Consider the following 21084-nt stretch of genomic DNA (forward strand, 5'->3'; position numbering starts at 1 on the left):
TGCCCAGCATTTAGGCCAATATTGATGTCATTGCATAAACGTTTTACTTGATGAATTGTGGAGTGACCATTTCTGAAACCAAATTGTTCATTGGGTAAAATATTCTTTTCAGATGCTCCATCAGAGATCTTATATTTAACAATCTTCTCTAAAATTTTTCCTAGAGTGCTTAGTAAGCTGATAGGTCTATAATTTTCTACTTTGTTGTTAGGTTTAGCAATTGGAATGATTTTTGCAGTTTTCCAGGTATTTGGAAAATATTGAAATTTAAGACAATCATTGAAAATAACGGTTAAGTATGATAAAGCATTTCTCGTTAAATTCTTCAACATTTCGTTATTTACTTCATCTAAACCACAGGATTTTCTTTTTCGTAAACTGCGCACTATACTTTCAACTTCATCGATTGTAATAAATGCAGAACTCGGAGTAACAATATCCATTCGCTCTAGAAATTCAACAGTTTCGCCAACATTCTGAATATGTTGCGGAATTCCAATGTTCTGAGATATTGTGTGATTTTCACTAAAATTTCTAGCGAATGCATTGGCTTTTTCGTCATCTGATATTAAAATATGATTTCCAGAAATTAAACTGTGACAATAACGGGTCTTTTTTCTTAACATTTTAGAAACGTTCCAAAACGGTTTGGAGCCCTTATCAAGGATACGCAACATATTATTCCATTCCAAATTCCTGAATGAATGAATTTCGCTTCGAATGATCGACGTATACCTAGTCATTGTATGGTAATCAGAAATTTGACGGTACCGGATCCAATCTCTTCGAAATTTATTTTTGAGATTGATTAGATTAAGAATGTAGTTTGGGAGTTTACAGTATTTACTGATAGGTGAAAATAACGGAACAGACCGTCTAACGCCCTCTAATAATGTGCTTGTGAAAAAATCCACATGATCATCTATGTCCGCAGGAATATCCAAACGTAAGTTATTGATTTGAAGTTTCAGATTGATAAATTGCTTATAAGCATTCCAATCGGCACGAGAAAAATCAAATTTGTACCTACTTGATTGTGCAGGAGTAGCAGAAAGCTTAAATAGAACGGGGAGATGCTCAGATGAAAGGTCATTTATGACTATAGGATTTGATAAAAGAAGTGGAATATTTGTCAGTATCAAGTCAAGGGTTGACGGATTACATGAGGAAGACGCAGGTATATATGTTGGAGTGTTCGGAAATGAAATGGTGAATGGGTAAAGTGGAGTCAAATCATGTAAAATATTACCCCAAGCATTAGCACGCAGGTAATTCCAATTACGGTGTCTAGCATTTAGATCACCACAGAAAATAAAATTGCCATTTGTATTTAATATTTTTCGTAGAACAGATTTAAATAAGTTGCGGTATATGCTATTATTCATACCACCTGGAAAATAAACACTGTACAATTTAATTGATTGCAGATCATTTAACTTTATTTAAATTCCTACGTTTTCAATTATTTTAGTTGAAATACTTTGGACGAAATTGAAGACAATATTACTTTTTATAAGTATGGCAACGCCCCCGCCGGATTGCCCAATTCTGTCTTTCCTAACACATTTGTAATTGGGAATATTAAAAACATCACTCTCATTCAACCAAGTCTCAGATAAACAACAAATATCAACACGGTTAGCAACTAAGAAATACGTTAATTCTACAGTTTTGTTGCGGATATTTCTAGAGTTCCAGAATATTACATTTAAGCTAGAATAATCAATCATTTATTATTAGAATTATAAACAAATTTAAGAGCTAATTCAGTTACGACATTAAACTGTTGTTCTCTTGTAGTGCAGGCACCAAGTTTGGAAATCAATTCAGTTGTCAATTGCAAGAGTTCTTGCTCAGAGAAAAGATTACTGGCAGCATTAATGGGAGTCCCATTTTTAACTTCGGTACTAGTTTTATTATCAAGTCTATGGGCCATTATTACATGTGTTCTTTTACTATCTGATGGATTTGAAAATGCAAAATAAACTAATTTGGAGGTATTAAAAATATAATTTTCAAATTGAAAGTTAATGACAAGAAGCTCTTCCGTGAAATTCAATTATCACTTATAACTTTAAGTTTAGCGGAACGCTATAAATCTGTTCGGTAAATCCAAACTATAACAAAAGCAGACTTATAATAATGGGGGTATGTATGACGACTTTAAAGGGTTTGTTGTTTTTGTGATCATGCGTATAGTATTGATAGTTTTTTTCATGCAAAACTCCAATGACTTTATTATATGTTTCTATTGTATTACACAAAATTTTTAAACCGATTGAAATCTTTTTAACTAAGAAATCATCAATATTTTTTTCATTGAGCGTATTAATGATAACATCACTATTTTTTGTTAGCCTTTAATGGGTGCAATTTTATTATATTGGCCGCTTTCAGGCTGTTCACTGTCCATGGCAGCTACTGAATTTTCATCCTCATCATTGTCTAATAATTGTAAAGGGGTCCAGAAATTCCTTCTGGACCCAGTTTTACGTAATTTAGATGAAGACATTTCGTCTTCATCATCTAAACAATAAGAATGATTTCGTTTAGGAATTTTAAACGAGTAAGCAACTTGGAGATAGCGAGAGTTAATTTGCACGTCTGTCAATTGCGAAAGCCAAAACAAGACTGATGATAATTGACAATATTTCTGATATATTTATGTATTTATATTTGGGCCAATATTAAAATAGTTCTGAGTATTTCTTTTTGTATAGTTTTTAACAGAATTCGACATTTTCATGACGCGATATATCTGGAACCGTTAGTCAAAAAAAAAAAAAAAAATCGGAAAATATACTAAAATGTTTTGCTGTAGAAAAAGTGTCCGATTTTACTCAGAAATCCCCATATATAGACTCTTCCAGGTTGTGGAACAGAACGGGTAGTGTCCATGAAAATTACACGCAGAGAAAAAATATTTTTCGCTTTTGTTGGAACAAAAATATATGTTTTGGTTCCAAAAATGTATTTGTTTTGTTCAAACATTGTAATCCAAATCCAAAAATACCATCTTTTGTTCCAAACATAGAAAACAAAAACAACTTTCGAATTTCCGCAATATTGTTAAAATCGTTAACAACACCGATTGTAGGAACTATCATAATCTAATTTTGTTTACAAAAAGTATTGTCAATACAGAAAACCAGCCCAGAAATTTTTGATTTGAGTGCATATACTTCTCATATACACTTTTCGCATAACTTGGATATAAATGTCGCGTATAATATTGCAATCATTGATGAACACAATACATGGTTTACTGCATTGGCTGACAACAAAGACAAACAAAAAGCCACAAGAACCCACCACAACATAAGGAATAATTAAACACCATAACAAACATGAAAAGGAAAGAAGAATGAAACAAAACAGAAACAAATAAAAACAAGAGTCTCACAAGTACATACACACAAAAACAAAGGTAAAGGCAGCATGTCATACAAACACACCACAACTCACCAAAATTGTTTTTTCAACACGGCATCGAATAGCGAGAGAAGAGAAACAAATTTTCGAAGAAAAGAGAGAAATATTGTTCAGTTGACACAAACTATTTTTGGATTTACAATACTACATGAGGAATCCAACAATATGTTAACAATACATATTTTGCTCTTGGAATATTGTTGGATCAAACATATTTTTTCTCTGCGTGTATCTCAGTTCCTGTGAAATAAGTTCCGTTGAGAACTAAAAACATTTTTTTTTCATTAAACCAAAGACTATTGAATGTATAGACGAAGAATTACTCAATTTTTCAACATATTTCAAAAACAGATCAACGACCTGACAAACTGCCGCCTAATTATCCTGCATTTGGTAACTAAATTTGAATTTTTATTGCCCAGCTATGGTGTGGGAGTTAATTTTATTGTCTACAGGTGTTTCGACGTTCGTTTACTTTCGTATAGAGCGTAGGAATATTGAATGTGAGCGTAGGAATATTTAATTTTATTTGTTTGTCCCCCAATGAGTTTACATGACCTTGTTCAAGGCAAGGTTTTCTGGCTTTCTTGAAGAAAGGGAATACACATAAACCACCAACACATTTGTGCTTATCCTTGCAAACATGAGGTCATAACAACGAGTCACGAATTGATGTTAGTTGCTTAAATGTTACTATTCTCTCCGGGTTTCTCTCTCATGTTTAGTTTATTGAATTCTCTTATAATGAAATGTTTCTCTTAAGATTTCCTCGCGGGTTTGTGGTAGCAAATGATATATAGAATTTTATAATTTTTATTATTTTGAAATTTTAACTGAAAATTCCTAAACACATGCAAAACTGTTTATTATTGAAATTAAATGACTACTTTTATCAATATGAGGAGGTTGCACCAAAAAAAACTAAACACTCCTTCGAGCCGGATTTGAACCAGCGACCTATGGATGTCTACTTATATACGCAATTATATTATCTACAGTCCACCGCTCTACCAACTGAGCTATCGAAGGTTATGTGATGTGGTGGGAATGAAATGGAATATTGAATAACGTTTCAATACATTCGTTTCATATACATACATAATTCATTATTATATTGGTTTCGACCATCCCCGGTTCAGAAATTGATTTTAAAGAAGAAAACTCCTATTTTATGGAATTCTAAGATTTTGTGGTACTTTTTGGACCCATGAACTTGCCGACAAAAATATATTTAGATTAAAGCTCAAAAGTGTTGCGAAGCAGAATGCATAGGAATGCATAGTTCATTTTGCAAGTGGATATTATTTTGGAGTCATTTCTTTTCGATAGACAGTGCGTCCTCCAGTTCCATTTCAGTTGGGTTTGGACCACTATGTCAGGAAGCATGGACTTACCTACAAAAACATAATATCGCTATAAACAGGACAACTGGGAGTAACATCGCTATACACTCCCTAAGGACCTTCGAACAGACTCCAAACTGCACTTAAACAAACAAAAAAGAACAACATCTTTTGTGAGGGAGGTACTCTAAGTGATGCACCGATATAGTTCATATTACGATGTGCAAAGTATGGACCAACTCGGTTACTGCCTTCTTGAGTTGTGATGCGTACAATTTTAGCGAAAAGTTTTGAACTTGTGTGGGGGAGGCACCCGAAAGAGTGGACCGATATGACCCATCATGGTACTTATACTTATTTTGGACAAATTAGGCCAAGTTTTGAACGAATCGGCAGATCCGTTCGAGAGTTATCGTGCGCTCCCGCCACTACACATGGTGCCATAGGAGTTATTTACACCTCTTAGACCATTTTCTCAGGAAGTATGAACTTGCCCCAGAAAAAAACTTGTAACGTCGTAATGTGGGCAGCAATTTAACCAGCAATTTATAGAGCACACCGAGAGTGATTGGGCGAAAAGAAGTGTGCCGTCAATGGGGTGCCACCAGCGATGTTGCAGATGCCATCCGAAAAGCAAAAGGCTTTGGGCACACAGGGAATCTCAATGGTAATGCTTAAGGAACTGTATAAACCCGGAGTTGAGTAGGACGGTTAATTTTGAGTGTTACACTACAATTTGTTTGACTGAAGTCTCCTGAGAAATTCGAAAAATGAACAAGAGAAGACGAATCGTTCTGCGTCATGACAATGCGAGCTGTAAAACATCGATTCAAACCAGCGCCTGTTTGACCGGACAAGACGTGTAATTTATGGATCATGCGCCGTACAGCCGTAACTGGGAATCCAACATTTCATTTGATTCCAGTACATCAAGAAAAAAGGCGTCGCCAGAAGATGCTGTAACAGCGTTCAAAAACCATGTTGGGGAGGTGGTTCAAACAAGCAACTGTAAACAACCCAACACATGGTCGTATGTCTAACTGTCCTGAGTACGCTTGGGCTAAACATTTTCCAAAAAAATATCAAAAGACGCATGGCGACACTACGTATTGACTAGGCCAGAAATTTTTCTAGTTTCCCTCGTATCCAAAGGTACAAACGAGAACCTCTACATCAACGAGCCTAGCAGCCATACTAGGATAGCGTTGACACGCATTCAGTAGGCAGAACAAAGATGCAGTGTGAACTCCGCATCGAAGATAATCTCTCACCAATCAAAGTGGAAGGACGCCAGCTACCAAGGTAAACAGGAGTGCTCTTGAGCCAATTAAGATCCGGACTATCAATTTATATTGGGCCTGAATTCATAGGACGATATCCAACACGTTCCCTGCATGTGGATTGAGACCGCACAATACGCTACATATTTTTAACTGCCTAGTTAATAATTCGCATTTACATATGTACTCAACCAACCCAGATTGCAGAATTTTTGAATATGCGCCCAGTGGAACTTATGAATATATTTGCGTTGCTACAACAACAACAAATTATGAACACAATTACTTGTGAATTGAGACTTGACGGAAACTTTACATCAACTTCTGAGAAGGGTTATATCTAACAACACCTTCGGGTACCTCCCTCACAAGAGTTCAAAATATTAACTTTTTTCGATCGTTCCCAACGCCACACTTTCCCGCCCCTGCCGACCGAGAGAGCCACCTCCCCTTAACGTAGATATTTAAGTGCAGTTTTATTATTTATCATAGTAGTCCATGTGATTCTGATTCAACAATATACAGTCGAACTTCTCTATAATGTTGCAGTTGGGGGCCGACGAATCACTACGATATAGAGAAAATTCGTTATAGAGAAACCGGGGCAAAATGGCAAACCAGTCATTTTAAAGCAATGAAATGAAACGATGCATAATAGTCACTGGAAATTTAACGTTTTTTGAATCAATTTTTATTCTAAGAGCGTTGATAAATGAAGTTTGCTTCTCCTTTTTAGTGTAAACTTCAATAAAAAGAGCGTTGATGTATGTGTTTTGTTTCACATTTATTGTGTAAAATAAAATGAATAACTTTTTTTCAAAAATTCGTTATAGAGACAATATTTTGTGTGAGAATTTTTCCAATTTGCACAAAAACAACTTTGTTATAGAGAAGTATTCGTAATATGGAAGTTTGCTATAGAGAGGTTAAAATAGGTGAAAATGGATGGGAAAATGTTGTGTTTTAAACTTTTATTTGTTAAAGAAAAAATAGTTATAGGTAAGTTCGTTATAGAGAAGTTCGACTGTAACTTTTTTGTCGTTCCTGATTCTGGACATAATGCCCCGGACTTGAAATATTTGCACAGATCACAAATATAGTTTATCACCCTGTCGTCATTCTCTATATTTTGAAAAATAATTCCTTCGAGCCGGATTTGAACCAGCGACCTATGGATGTCCACTATTTGAGTTCATTATCTACAGTCCACCGCTCTACCAACTGAGCTATCGAAGGTTACACGACTGACGTGGTTTATTGGTATTTAAAGCAAACAAATACCTACCTGTACTGTAGCAAAATATAAATATTACGTGCGCGCTTCAATTATGCCGCTGATAACTGCATATCTGCCAGCTGTACTCAAGACTATTTTTAGATATTTTTGAAGCTGAGAAATAGAGGTTGTTGTACAAAGTCAAGGACGTTGATAAAAGACCCACTTTTAAATTTGAATCCACAAAACCTCATCATCAATTTACTATAACATTTCATATTAAAATATACTCCTTCGAGCCGGATTTGAACCAGCGACCTATGGATATCTGCCAATCCAATACATCTTACTACAGTCCACCGCTCTACCAACTGAGCTATCGAAGGTTATAAACTGAGGCATTTGGGATTTAAAGCAAACCATAAAATACTCATACTGCAGTAAAATGCAAATATGTACTACCTCTGCTGGAATTATGCTGCTACTAAATTGCAATAAGCTGTACTGAAGACTAATTTTAGATTTTTTTCGAAGCTGCAATAGAGGTTACAAGTTAACAAAGTCAAGGACATTGATAAAGACCCACCCCCTGTTTATGTATTTCGAAACGAAAATGTGTTCGCAGGAAACACACCCAAACTTTAGTTTTGGAAATTTTATTGCTTTTGCTTGAAAACAAAAAACAAATTTGAAAAACACACTCAAATTTGGTAGTTTTTCTTGCGTATTCATTTTCTTATCGACATACATGAACAGGCCCCCAGTTTTAAATTTTAATCACACCTTTGGCGGGGAGAGGTCGGGGGAGAGGAGTGTCATCACAATTCATATCTGTGATGATAGTGTTAAATTTCATATTAAAAGATTCTCCTTCGAGCCGGATTTGAACCAGCGACCTATGGATGTCTACTATTTTAGTCATTATCTACAGTCCACCGCTCTACCAACTGAGCTATCGAAGGTTGTTGGCATACACCTTCATAATTGAAAACAAAAACTGTTTTTAAAACAATGTTGTTTTGGGCTATGGTTAGCAGAGAGGGTCTATATGACGATTTTTTAGGGTTTCGACGGCCAGAAAGTCGTAAACGTCATATACCCGTAGAAAACTTATAAAAAGTAAAAATATCTTTCGCTTAATATTAATTCTGCTAGCCTGTCTTTGTTATTGAAGAGCCTCCGAATCTTTTTTTTAATTAACTGCATATTTTTATTAATATTTTAATTTTTAAAATAACTGTAATAATTGAATAATGAATTGGATTACGCACTTAGCACGTCATCTACAATATATTCAGAACACTACCACTACTTTACGTATGAGAATTTACGGGTGATAAGCAAACATATGTATAGTGTCCATCTATATATCTAAAGTAGAAAAATGTTTGTACGTTTGTTTGTTTGTTTGAAGTTTATGGACTCCAAAACCTCTGAACCGATCTTCCTGAAATTGTCAGAGTATATCACAACATGGCCTGAAAGTAACATACATACTTACTTAGCTGGCCCATTACAGAACATTTGTTCTATAAGCCGAACTAAGAAAAGATCTCCAATTCTCTCTGTTTACTGCTTCTTTTCTGGAATACCGCTCCTTTTCATCTCTTCATCTACTTGTTTGCTCCATCTAAGCTTAGGCCAATTCTGCGTGCATCTCCAGGTGGCACGTATTTATACACCTATTTAGCGGGTTCATCACCGCTCATTCTTATGACATGGCCTAGCCAACACAATCGCTGCATCTCAATACGCTTATCTATACTGATGTCGTTGTATAGCTGATACAGCTCGTGGTTCATACGACGTCGTTATACAACGTTAACCCAGATTGGTCCGTAGATCTTCCGAAGAATTTTTCTCTCAAACACCCCAAGCACTGCCTTTTCTGCTTGTCAGTGTTTTGTACAGCGTTATTTTTGTTTGACGAGATGTGGCTTTATTCCTAAACTGCTTACTCAGACCGAAGTAGCATCTGTTGGCCAACACTATTCTTCTTCGTATTTCACAACTGATGTTGTTGGTTGTGTTTATGGCGGTGCCGAGGTAGACGAAGTCCTTTGCTACCTCAAAATTATAGGAACCAACGTCAACAGTTGGCCCGATCTCTATGGACACATTGCACTTCGACACCATCAACTTTGTCTTCTCGCCGTTTACCGCCAGACCCACTTTAGCAGATTCCCTTTCGACTTTTGCAAAGGTGTCGTTACTTCCTTTACCGATCGAGCAAGTAACGTATGACTGTTCTTGTATGTTGTTCCACTTCTTTTGACCTTCGCGTCTCGTATGACCTACTCCAGCAGGATGTTGAAAAGATCACACGACAGGCCGTCTCCTTGTCTGAAACCTCTTTTGGTAATAAACTCTTCGGAGAGGTTCTTTCCAATTTTAACCGAGGACAGAGAATGTCATTCTACAAAGACGAATGATCTTTGCAGGAATACCAAAATCAGATATAGCTTGGGCTGTCGAAGGCTGCTTTACAATCGACGAAAAGATGGAAGGTGTCGATCTGCATTTCTTGGGTCTTTTCCAGGATTTGTCTTAAGGTAAATGAGTGGTCAATGGTGAATTTGCCCAGTCTAAAGCCGCACTGATAGGGTCCAATAATTTCATTGACCATAGGCTTTAGTCTCTCACACAATATGCCAGATACTATCATATATGCAATAGGGAGCAGACTTATGCCCCTGTATTTGGAGCACACAGTCTTATCTCCCTTCTTGTGGACTGGACATGGGGTGCTCATGTTCCAAATGTCGGCTACGCGTTCCTCCTGCCAGATGGTGCTAACTAGCTGACGCATACACCAGCGTGTCGCTTCGGGTTTGAACAGCTCGGCTGGCAAGCCATCGGCTGCTGCTTCCTTATTATACTTCAGCCGGTTTATTGCTGTCTTTTCCTAAGCCTGGCTGGGTGGTATATATTCAATACCATCTTTTGGGATTGAATCTGTGGAAAAACGTTCTTTCCAGTTTTGGAAAACGTTCTTTCCATAACCTCAGCACACTATCTGTATCAGTTACCAAATTACCTTGCTGGTCACACTCCCGCTTTTCGATTTCTCTCTTTTTTTTTGCTGAAAATACGTTTCTCCTCTCTCCTTTTCTCACGATACCTCTCTCGTGCGCTACGCGTTGCTACTGATTGTAAAGTAGCCCTATATGCCGCATTTTTCTCTTCGGTAGCAGCACTACACTCCTGGTCATACCATGGATTCCTTGGTGGAGGTCTCTGGTATCCAAGTACTGATTTTGCGGCTGTTTGCATGTATTGGGCAATTTTTGCCAATGTCCTGATATGTTATCTGGACGAGGAGTACTTTAATTAATCAATTGGGCCAGTTGAGTGGAATATGCTGTGGCTATCTGTTGTGTTTGCAACAAGGTAGTGGTCCGAATCTATGTTTGCTTCTCGAAACGATCGTACATCCAACACGCTCGATGAATGTCTTCCATCTATCACAACATGATCAATTTGATTATTTGTTCTTTGATCTAGAGACAGTCAGGTACCGTCATGAATATTGAGATGATTAAATGTGGTACTGCTAAGTACCATGTTTTTTGCAGGTGCAAAGTCAATCAGCCTCACTGGGGAGTCTGAATTTCTCGGCTGTAAGTCCAAATAATCTTTTTTCCAGTTTTGGCATTAAAATCGCCTAGAATAATTATAATGACATGGGAAGAACATCTGTCGTATGTTTCTTCTAAGCCCTCGATACCTGTGGTCTGATCGTTGTTGTTGTTGTTGCAACAGTATTTAATATGTTTGTTTGCTTGTTTTACTACTTAATCTGGTTCTGGGTCTAGGGCTCTTAATTCAATTTCTATACGACGTTATTCTGTACGAAGATTCATAAGAAAAAACTTTTCCTTCCGAACTTCCCAAGGATTTACTTCATTCCAAATTTGGCCGAAATCTATCCGATTTCATTCCGATTTTTTCATTTCGAAATTATGTCGACCACTCCATATAACTTTCGTTAAGAGAAATCGTTACGATTTCTGATCCGACGTAGCATCCAAATTCCGTACCGATTTCGTACGATTGTCTCTCTTCTTCCCAACTGTTTTTATAACCTCTTACTAATGTTTTATTTTTTGTTCTTAAAAGAATACTCCTTCGAGCCGGATTTGAACCAGCGACCTATGGATATCTACATACATGTTCTTTTTAAGTCTCTACAGTCCACCGCTCTACCAACTGAGCTATCGAAGGTTATAAATTCTGTTTTATAATTGAAAAGCTCATCTTAATTTTTGTGTGAAATACAAACAAAAGTATTTTTTACAAATAAAAATATTTTTTATATAAAAAATTTAATAAGGCCATATTTTTTTTATAAAAAAAAATATTTTTAGATTTGGATTACTGCAACACGGTAAGGCTTTCTAAAAAGACTATTATTTATAATATAACTGCATTTTTAGAGATATTGTGTTAAGTGGATGTATTTGATATTGATCACATACTTCTCCTCCAAAAGCCACACACAATTAGAAAAGGGAATTTGACTTCGTCCCCATGGTGTACATTTCATCATCACTATGAGAGACCCCAACTAACTCAGTGTTTATTACTTTTTCTTGTCATTAAAAAATACTCCTTCGAGCCGGATTTGAACCAGCGACCTATGGATATCTGTCATTCCAATACATCTTACTACAGTCCACCGCTCTACCAACTGAGCTATCGAAGGTTATAATTAAAAAACCTTACCAATTCAAAATCTATTTTTAAAACACGACAAATACAATTTAAAGCATCGATGAAATCTGTGCAGTTGTGATTGCACTACTAGTACATACATATTTAAAATCTAATTTTAGGTGTAAATCACTGCAAGAGAGGATTAAACGTGCCAAGACTTGTTAATAACCCTGTCGGACTTTTATTAACCAGTTGGTAAAATGATTGATAATAGATCGATAATTTTTTAACTGACTAAAAACTGGCTGAAAAGTTATCTATAGATGAACCACTTTGAACAGAAAAAATTTTCGGCAACTGTCCATGTCTAGATAACTTTTCGACCAATAAAAAGTTAGTCGAAAAGTTATCTAGAGATTATCCATTCTGAAAACAGAAACATGTACCTTCTGCAAAGTATTTGTGTTTGTCGAAAAAATAAGGCACAAATGTATAAATAATTCGCACTTGCTTTTTCTTAATATTCTTCGTATAAATGCAGCATCCAGTTATAGAATACAGTGTTGATGGACTGAACATATTCGTACATATTACTCATATCATTCTGGAATTAAAAAGGAACACAAAGGAAATATACAAATATGCCCCTTCTTCTCTCTAACAAAAAAGAGAGAGACAAAGAGAGGGAGAGAGAGAATATGAAAAGTCAAAAATAAAAAACACACAGAAGCAAAAATTGTTTTTTCCCACATTATGTTTTAAACTGGCTAAAAATAGGCAAAAAAAGAGTTAGTTTATTATCAGTCGAAAAGTTATCTGGCGTTGGACAATACTGACTACTCAGGCGCTCATCGCCTTGTAAAATTAGTCAGTTGGCATAAGGCAAAATTATCGATAAAATGCCACTTATGTTAAAAAAAAAAAACTAGCTTTATGTGAGCCTTAAATCGGCCACAGTCCCTACAGGGAAGGCCATTGATTAGATTATTAAGTGGTAGTGGATACTTTGATACACAGTGAGAAGAGAATTAGTCTCGCCTGAAATTTGTTTTCTGACAAGTGCTGCCTTTTTGTTTAAAAAGAATACTCCTTCGAGCCGGATTTGAACCAGCGACCTATGGATATCTACCAATGTTTTTAAACTTCTACAGTCCACCGCTCTACCAACTGAGCTATCGAAGGTTATAATTAAAAAAAACCTTACCAATTCAAAATCTATTTTTAAAACACGACAAATACAATTTAAAGCATTGATGAAATCTGTGCAGTTGTGATTGCATTAAATACATATCGTCAACTGAAATGCCCAAAGATGTAACCATCAAATGGTTACGTTGAGGGTTACGTCTTTGGGCATTTCAGGTGACGATATTTAAAATCTAATTTTAGATTTAAATCACTGCAAGAGGGGATTAAACGTGCCAAGACTATTTAATAAGGTCATTGATTAGATTAAGTAGTGCATACTTTGATACACAGTGAGAAGATAATCAGACCCGCACGAAATGTGTGTTCCCACTGTACGAGTTTACGTTAAAAAATTCGACATGTTCTGCCTTTTTGTTTAAAAAAGGTACTCCTTCGAGCCGGATTTGAACCAGCGACCTATGGATATCTACCAATGTTTTTAAACTTCTACAGTCCACCGCTCTACCAACTGAGCTATCGAAGGTTATATATTTAGTGCACTATTATATTTCTGAAATAATTTAAAATATTAATTTAACATCTATATCTACTTATATATGGGGATTTCTGAGTGAAATCGGTCAATTTTTCAAGATGAGGTTTTTGATTTCCCTTATTTTTTGCTGTGGTGATGCTGCTCATCAAGAACAAATTTAGTATATTTTCAGAATTTTTTTGACTACCTGTTCCAGAGATATCGCGCCTTGAAAATGTCAAATTCTGTAAAAACTATGTGCAAAGAAATACTACTAATAACTTCTTTAATAATGGTCCAAATAGAAAAAATCTTTTTTTGTTTTTGTTTTTTTTTGTTGTTTATCAGCTATTAAATAACACACTGGTATAAAGGAAAAATTGTATTGACAAATTTTAAAAAATTAAGAATACATAGTAATCATTCTAATCAGGCACCATACTTTTCTGTTGCATACTTTACGGGGTGTCATTGTGTGAGTGCATGCTTTTTCAATGGCTTGAATTGTGTGTGTGGAGAGAGCAACGTTAAGTAAGCGCACGTGGGCGCTTCCTCGTCTGACGCTGCTTTACATCAGACGTGACCAAAAAGAGAACAGCCCAAAATGTGAATGTATTCAAACTATTGGCAACTTATGACTGTGTGTTAGTGTGTTTTTATGCACGCACGCTACCAAACAAAAACATATCAAAACATTAGATCTGTACGATAACCCAAAAGTTTGTACAAAATTGCACAAACTTTTACAAAATGCTGTTCGATAACAAACGTGTTCAGTAAAAGAGAATTGAGAAGTCTTGCAAGTAGTTGCAAGAACTTGCAAAAACTTTTTACTTGCAAAGTTATCGAACAGGCATATTATCTCTTTTTCGTACGCTCTTTCTATGCATTCGGGTCGTATGTGTGTAAATTGCCGAAAAACTTCGGCACCGCTGTGTCAAAGAAGAACACATGTGTTCTAATCCCACTACCAAATAGGTCTTAAAATTGTTGTAATTACTCGTAGTTTAATACAAAAAAATTTCAAGAAAATCGAAGAGTGCAATCATTGATAAAAATTGATTTTAAATCGCAAAAATTCCATCCAAGCCCACTCTGCAAATTTTTTTTAGATCTTTTATTAGATAGCTGATAAAACAATAAAAAATACAAAAAAAGATTTTCTTTATTGAAGGTTTTATGTCTACACGCACAGAAAAAATATTTTTCGCTTTTGTTGGAATAAAATATATGTTTTGGTTCCAAAAATGAATTTGTTTTGTTCAAACATTGTAATCCAAATCCAAAAATACCATCTTTTGTTCCAAACATAGAAAACAAAAACAACTTTCGAATTTCCGCAATATTGTTAAAATCGTTAACAATACCGATTGTAGGAACTATCATAATCTAATTTTGTTTACAAAAAGTATTGTCAATACAGAAAACCAGCCCAGAAATTTTTGATTTGAGTGCATATACTTCTCATATACACTTTTCGCATAACTTGGATATAAATGTCGCGTATAATATTGCAATCATTGATGAACACAATACATGGTTTGCTGCATTGGCTGACAACAAAGACAAACAAAAAGCCACAAGAACCCACCACAACATAAGGAATAATTAAACACCATAACAAACATGAAAAGGAAAGAAGAATGAAACAAAACAGAAACAAATAAAAACAAGAGTCTCACAAGTACATACACACAAAAACAAAGGTAAAGGCAGCATGTCATACAAACACACCACAACTCACCAAAATTGTTTTTTCAACACGGCATCGAATAGCGAGAGAAGAGAAACAAATTTTCGAAGAAAAGAGAGAAATATTGTTCAGTTGACACAAACTATTTTTGGATTTACAATACTACATGAGGAATCCAACAATATGTTAACAATACATATTTTGCTCTTGGAATATTGTTGGATCAAACATATTTTTTTCTCTGCGTGTACCCAGCAAAAATACTCATTACAAATTGGCCTACTTTCTCATTATTTTAACACGGGCATGTCATAGGGAGTAAGTACTTATTTTTTGGCACTTAAAAGTAAATAAAAAAGTACTTAAATAAGTAGTTACGACTTGAAGTAACCAGGGATTAACTACTTATTTATCTACTTTTTAGTGGCCAAAAAATAAGTACTTACTCCCTATGACATGCCCGTGTTAAAATAATGAGAAAGTAGGCCAATTTGTAATGAGTATTTTTGCTGGGTAGGAGACTAAAATAAAAATGTGTTCAATGAAACAGTACTTTATTAACAACAAGTAAAAACGGCGTTAAGTTTAACTGGGCCGAACTTCAGTCATTTCGGTTGGATAATGTTGCTAAAACTTTCAAAATTCCCAAAAATCGAGATTTATGGTTCTATGAGAGCTATATCAAAACGTAGACTTATACCGATAATTCTCTGCGAAAATATTTTATACCTCGAAGGGAGATTAAATACCAAATATAGTAATTTCGGTTGAATAATGTGGATATAACCTTGAAAATACGGAAAATCATTGGATGCTGTATATAAAACCTGGACCTGTACGAAATATTCCATGCGGGAAGGTTGTGTACACACAAAGAAGACTAAATACCAAATTGTAGCCATTTCGGTAGGATATTGAAACTGAAACTTCCAAAATATCTATAAACGGAAGGTACTGTTCTACGGTAACTATGTATATCAGGACATGGAACTAAACCAATAATTCTGTGTAGAAATATTTTTAATATCTAATTGTATCCATTTCGGTTGATTAATTTAGCTAAAACCGGGAAGGTAACCTTGCCAGTATCGACAATTCTATGCGGACATATCCCCAACGAACAATAAACACCAAATTTAAGGCACTTCGGTAGGATAATGCGGCTTAAACCTTAAAAATACCAAAGTACAAAGTTATGTGTTAAATATTGCGAGCTGTATCTGTAGAGTTGTGTAGTTCCGGAACGAACTAGTTCCAAGGAACTATTCCGGACAAGGAACTATTGGAACTATATCCAGCTCTTGCGTTTATATAGTTCCTTTAGTTCATATAGTTCCTTTCGTTTTTCTTGTTCCTTCAATTTAACGCCTACGTCGATCTTTCGTTGTTGCTGTTTGTTCGCTGTAATTTATTTATTTTTATGTAAATTCATCCACCAAGCAATGAGAACATTTCGGTCTCGGAACTATTTGGAACGAAAAAAAAAAACAAAAAGAGCGAGGAAAAAGAAAATTTCGTTAAAGTATTGCGAAATGAAAAGAACGATGAAAGAGAAAGATTCATAGAATAATTTGAATTTCAAATGGAATAATTCACATTACAAATGGAATAATTCGAATGACAATTGAAATGTTTCGAATTAAATATAAAATGTTACTATGTAATTGCAAATAGAATTCTCGAATTACAACTAAAATGATTCGAATTTCACCAAGAAAAGGTGTATATAAATAAATATGTAGATAAGTTATTAATGTTTACACCGAAAACCCCAAAAAATGGGCCAACAACGCGGACCGGGTCAGCTAGTCTATTATATATTTGAGTTTGGTGATAAGTGACTGACTGACTCATCATCACCGCCCCGCTAAAACGGCTAAAGCTAGGAGCTTGAAATTTTACCAGTAGGTCACTGTTGGTGCAAATTTGAGAGATAAGGCCGGGTTTTGCAAAATTCGTCCTGAAACCACAAAAAATAACAATAACAAAAATCCTTCTTATTCACTATTATTACTTACTTATGTACTTAGTTGTCAACACATTTGTAAAATTAGATGCTATAATTTCTTAATACCGTAAAATATCACAAACAATTTCAAATTTTGTAGTTTTCTTCTAGGCGCATTTATTTTATCGTAAACCAATATATATTGGAAATACAATGAAGGTTGTTATTTTCCATTACAACAGATGTCGCAGTTGGTGATAATGGTATAAACTTCATTCTGATTTACGAATGATTTACGTCTCTTTAATAATTTTGTTTTCACATAACAGGTGTCGCACAAAAGATTTTCTTTCTTTAAAATCCAGTTAGACAAAAAATGATTACAAACGATGAATTTGTAAAAATTTTGATTTTCAATTTCAAATTAAAACAAAAATTCTTTCAATAAATTCAGAAATCGGTCAGAAATAACAAAAATAATTTCTATTAAAACAAAATAATTTTAATGTTGAGATTTTCTTTATAATTGTGTCAATTCCGCTAACGAAGTAGCGGGCACATGCTAGTAATATATAAAATAAGAAGAGAAATAGATACATCCTTTCAACCGGATTTAAACCAGCGACCACAGCTTAACTCTATAACAGTCCATTAGCAATGTAAATGCAAATATTAAATGTAAATACATATCGTCATAACAAATGCCCTAATACGTAACCCACAAATCCAAAACTTTACAGGAGAAGCAAAAAACGTTATAAAATGAAAAACTGTTTTATAGAATATCAATCTTATGAGGGCGAATATTTGGAGTATTATCAATCGTGTATAAATGGGAGTAAGTAATGAAACTAAAAAACCATTCCTTGAATAGGATCGTTAGTTTTGAACGTAGAAGATTGACAATTTGCCACAGCATGTATTTTAGCTTTATGTATCATCAAAAAACGAATTTCGATTTGGTTGTGGGTTACGTCTTCGGGCATTTACGGTGACGATATGTTTATTTATTTCTTCACCCGCAAATTCTTTGAATCATATGTAAAGTAGTGGTAGTGTTTTGAATATATTGTTGATGTCAATTTATTGTTCAATTATTTCAGCTATTTTAAAAATTAAAATATTAATAAAAATATGCCGTTATTTTCAAAAAAAAGGTACGGAGGCTCTTCAATAACAAAGACACTCTTGCAGAATTAATATTAAGTGAAAAATATTATGGTAACATATAATTTCTTAGGTTTATGACGTTTACGGGTATATGACGTTTTCGACGTTTACAACTTTCTGACCATCGAAAATCTAAAAAATCGTCATCGTCATCGCCATCTCTGCTAACTCAATGGATTAGTTTTAAAAATAATTTGTCTTCAATTATAAAGGTGTATATCAACAACCTTCGATAGCTCAGTTGGTAGAGCGGTGGACTGTAGATGATGAACAAAATAATAGACATCCATAGGTCGCTGGTTCAAATCCGGCTCGAAGGAGTATCTTTTAATATGCAATTTAACAGTATCGTCACTTATGAATTGTGATGACAAAATTCTCTCCACCGCAGGTGTGATTAACATTTAAAACTGGGTCTTTATCAATGTCCTTGATTTTGTTAACTTGTAACCTCTATTGCAGCTTCGAAAAAATCTAAAAATAGTCTTCAGTACAGCTTATTGAAATTTAGTAGCAGCATAATTCCAGCATATCATTGAGCTAAATATGAATCGGGGTGCACTCATTGATATGAGAGAAGTCCCCCTTGTCCCGTATGGGATGTTGTTGAACAATGTTTATAATTCCACCAGAGGTAGTATTTGCATTTTATTGCAGTATGAGTATTTTTTGGTTTGCTTTAAATCCCAAATGCCTCAGTTTATAACCTTCGATAGCTCAGTTGGTAGAGCGGTGGACTGTAGTAAGATGTATTTGATTGGCAGATATCCATAGGTCGCTGGTTCAAATCCGGCTCGAAGGAGTATATTTTAATATAAAATGTCATAGCAAATTGAAGATGAGGTTTTGTGGATTCAAATTTAAAACTTGGTCTTTATCAACCAACGTCCTTGACTTTGTATAACCACCTCTCTTTTCAGCTTCAAAAATATCTAAAAATAGTCTTGAGTACAGCTGGCGGAGATGCAGTTATCACCAGTTGGATCGCGAACGTAATATTTATATTTTGCTTCAGTATAAAATGAAAAAATGTTTTATAGAATATCAATCTTATAAGGGCGAATATTTGGAGTATTATCAATCCTGTACGAATAGGAATAAGTAGTGAAACCAAAACCGCTGAAGCGCTTGGTTTTGAGATCCTCCATTACAACAAAAAATGCAATGTTATCCCATTTTCCGAAATACCATTTCGTGAATAGGATCCTTATTTTTGAACGTAGAAGGTTGAAATATTGCCAGGGGATGTATTTTAGCTTTATGTATCGGATTCCATCACAAAACTAATTCCGATTTTCAAGTGGGTTACGTCTTCTGGCATTTGTGGTGACGATATATGTAATATGTATAATAGAAATGTGATCGTGCATTGGGATCAAAAAAGACTCGAATTCGATTAAAATTTTCAAAAAACAATAGAGTTGTTAATTCTTAAATCCATTAAGAACTATTGACAACTTGTCTAAATGGACCTAATACAAAAGATATAGCCGTTCACTTTGTCGCTTTGAAAATGAAAAGACATGTACCCCACACTATAAATTTTTGGTTCAAATAAAACAACTTTTAAATACACAATTGGGTTTGATACTTCGTATTTCCTTTTTATTTTAAATATTAAACAAAACAAGCGAGGTTTTGTATTCCGATTTAGATGTATTTTGTTTCGAATTTGTGTATTTTAAAAATATACATAAAATTCGTTTTTTTGTCAATTAATAAAAAAAATCTTTTAAAAAATCTCCTTCGAGCCGGATTTGAACCAGCGACCTATGGATACCTACATTAGACATATCATTTTCTACAGTCCACCGCTCTACCAACTGAGCTATCGAAGGCGATGGTGTTCCAATCATAATATTTTTTAGTTTTTTTAAGTAAAAAATAAATTAATTTTAAGAAAGAATATACATATATAAAATCAACAAAAAAATATGAAATAATTAATAAAAATATACAATAATAAATAATATTTATTAAAATACTTATACATCGTCTTACAATTCTTTAAAACAAAGAACACATTAGCAAAAAACTACTCATTAGAGCCGGATTTGAACCAGCGACCTATGGATGTCTACATTTTGTTTGCTCACCCTTCAAATCCACTTTACACTCTTTTCGACGCGATTTATCCATATCCAACCATTTGCAATTCCAACTGTCGATTTTGTCCAATATTTGCATGTCATACTCATTCTTAAAAACTTGACGTATGTTTCGAAGATACCTCCGCCACAAATGTTGAAACATTAAAGCTTAAGAACAGGTTCAGACCTTTTCGCGGACTAAAGCTTGTCCCCTTTTTTTATTCTAATGATCGGCAATTGGATATTTTTTTCCGAAGCTGAAGAGAAGAAAAGTGTCTTTGCTATGAGCGGCAAAAGAAATCGGTCAATATGGTTCACCCTGACATCCTTGCCTGGATTCAGTAGCAGGACCACCATGCCCATGCTCTTTTGTGATTTTCGTTGGTGCTCGCAGGGTTTTTAGAGCTTTTGGCACATTATCTCAGGAAGTACGGTCTTGGACAAATTTCAAAACGATCAGAGACATATCCTTAAACTGCACTTGCACGATGTAATAGTCCATATTCGAACCTGGCCTATGTATATCTGGAAGAAATATTAAAAGAACACATTTCGGACAAAATCTGTTGATCCGTTCGAGTTTTCGGATGCGC

At 34.8% G+C, this 21084-nt stretch overlaps 11 non-coding genes across 11 annotated transcripts; 2 read left to right on the plus strand and 9 right to left on the minus strand.

Annotated features, from left to right (window-relative positions):
* Positions 1–4361: 4361 nt before the first annotated feature.
* On the minus strand, positions 4362–4461 carry TRNAY-GUA (transfer RNA tyrosine (anticodon GUA)). Its single transcript has 2 exons — positions 4425–4461; positions 4362–4397 (listed from the first exon to the last, which is right to left on the minus strand). It is a non-coding gene; the product is annotated as a tRNA-Tyr (tRNA).
* A 2735-nt stretch (positions 4462–7196) lies between these two features.
* On the minus strand, positions 7197–7291 carry TRNAY-GUA (transfer RNA tyrosine (anticodon GUA)). Its single transcript has 2 exons — positions 7255–7291; positions 7197–7232 (listed from the first exon to the last, which is right to left on the minus strand). It is a non-coding gene; the product is annotated as a tRNA-Tyr (tRNA).
* A 270-nt stretch (positions 7292–7561) lies between these two features.
* TRNAY-GUA (transfer RNA tyrosine (anticodon GUA)) lies at positions 7562–7657 on the minus strand. The gene is made up of 2 exons: positions 7621–7657; positions 7562–7597 (listed from the first exon to the last, which is right to left on the minus strand). It is a non-coding gene; the product is annotated as a tRNA-Tyr (tRNA).
* Positions 7658–8139: 482 nt separating this feature from the next.
* Positions 8140–8233, minus strand: TRNAY-GUA (transfer RNA tyrosine (anticodon GUA)). The gene is made up of 2 exons: positions 8197–8233; positions 8140–8175 (listed from the first exon to the last, which is right to left on the minus strand). It is a non-coding gene; the product is annotated as a tRNA-Tyr (tRNA).
* A 3162-nt stretch (positions 8234–11395) lies between these two features.
* Positions 11396–11495, minus strand: TRNAY-GUA (transfer RNA tyrosine (anticodon GUA)). The gene is made up of 2 exons: positions 11459–11495; positions 11396–11431 (listed from the first exon to the last, which is right to left on the minus strand). It is a non-coding gene; the product is annotated as a tRNA-Tyr (tRNA).
* Positions 11496–11880: 385 nt separating this feature from the next.
* TRNAY-GUA (transfer RNA tyrosine (anticodon GUA)) lies at positions 11881–11976 on the minus strand. Its single transcript has 2 exons — positions 11940–11976; positions 11881–11916 (listed from the first exon to the last, which is right to left on the minus strand). It is a non-coding gene; the product is annotated as a tRNA-Tyr (tRNA).
* A 1038-nt stretch (positions 11977–13014) lies between these two features.
* Positions 13015–13109, minus strand: TRNAY-GUA (transfer RNA tyrosine (anticodon GUA)). Its single transcript has 2 exons — positions 13073–13109; positions 13015–13050 (listed from the first exon to the last, which is right to left on the minus strand). It is a non-coding gene; the product is annotated as a tRNA-Tyr (tRNA).
* Positions 13110–13504: 395 nt separating this feature from the next.
* On the minus strand, positions 13505–13599 carry TRNAY-GUA (transfer RNA tyrosine (anticodon GUA)). The gene is made up of 2 exons: positions 13563–13599; positions 13505–13540 (listed from the first exon to the last, which is right to left on the minus strand). It is a non-coding gene; the product is annotated as a tRNA-Tyr (tRNA).
* A 5028-nt stretch (positions 13600–18627) lies between these two features.
* On the plus strand, positions 18628–18721 carry TRNAY-GUA (transfer RNA tyrosine (anticodon GUA)). The gene is made up of 2 exons: positions 18628–18664; positions 18686–18721. It is a non-coding gene; the product is annotated as a tRNA-Tyr (tRNA).
* A 386-nt stretch (positions 18722–19107) lies between these two features.
* Positions 19108–19203, plus strand: TRNAY-GUA (transfer RNA tyrosine (anticodon GUA)). Its single transcript has 2 exons — positions 19108–19144; positions 19168–19203. It is a non-coding gene; the product is annotated as a tRNA-Tyr (tRNA).
* A 940-nt stretch (positions 19204–20143) lies between these two features.
* On the minus strand, positions 20144–20239 carry TRNAY-GUA (transfer RNA tyrosine (anticodon GUA)). The gene is made up of 2 exons: positions 20203–20239; positions 20144–20179 (listed from the first exon to the last, which is right to left on the minus strand). It is a non-coding gene; the product is annotated as a tRNA-Tyr (tRNA).
* Between the last annotated feature and the right edge of the window lie 845 nt (positions 20240–21084).

This window comes from Musca autumnalis, unplaced genomic scaffold (assembly GCF_047663935.1).
Source record: "Musca autumnalis isolate F117 unplaced genomic scaffold, ASM4766393v1 scaffold_3, whole genome shotgun sequence".
Classification (NCBI taxonomy): Eukaryota; Metazoa; Arthropoda; class Insecta; order Diptera; family Muscidae; genus Musca; species Musca autumnalis.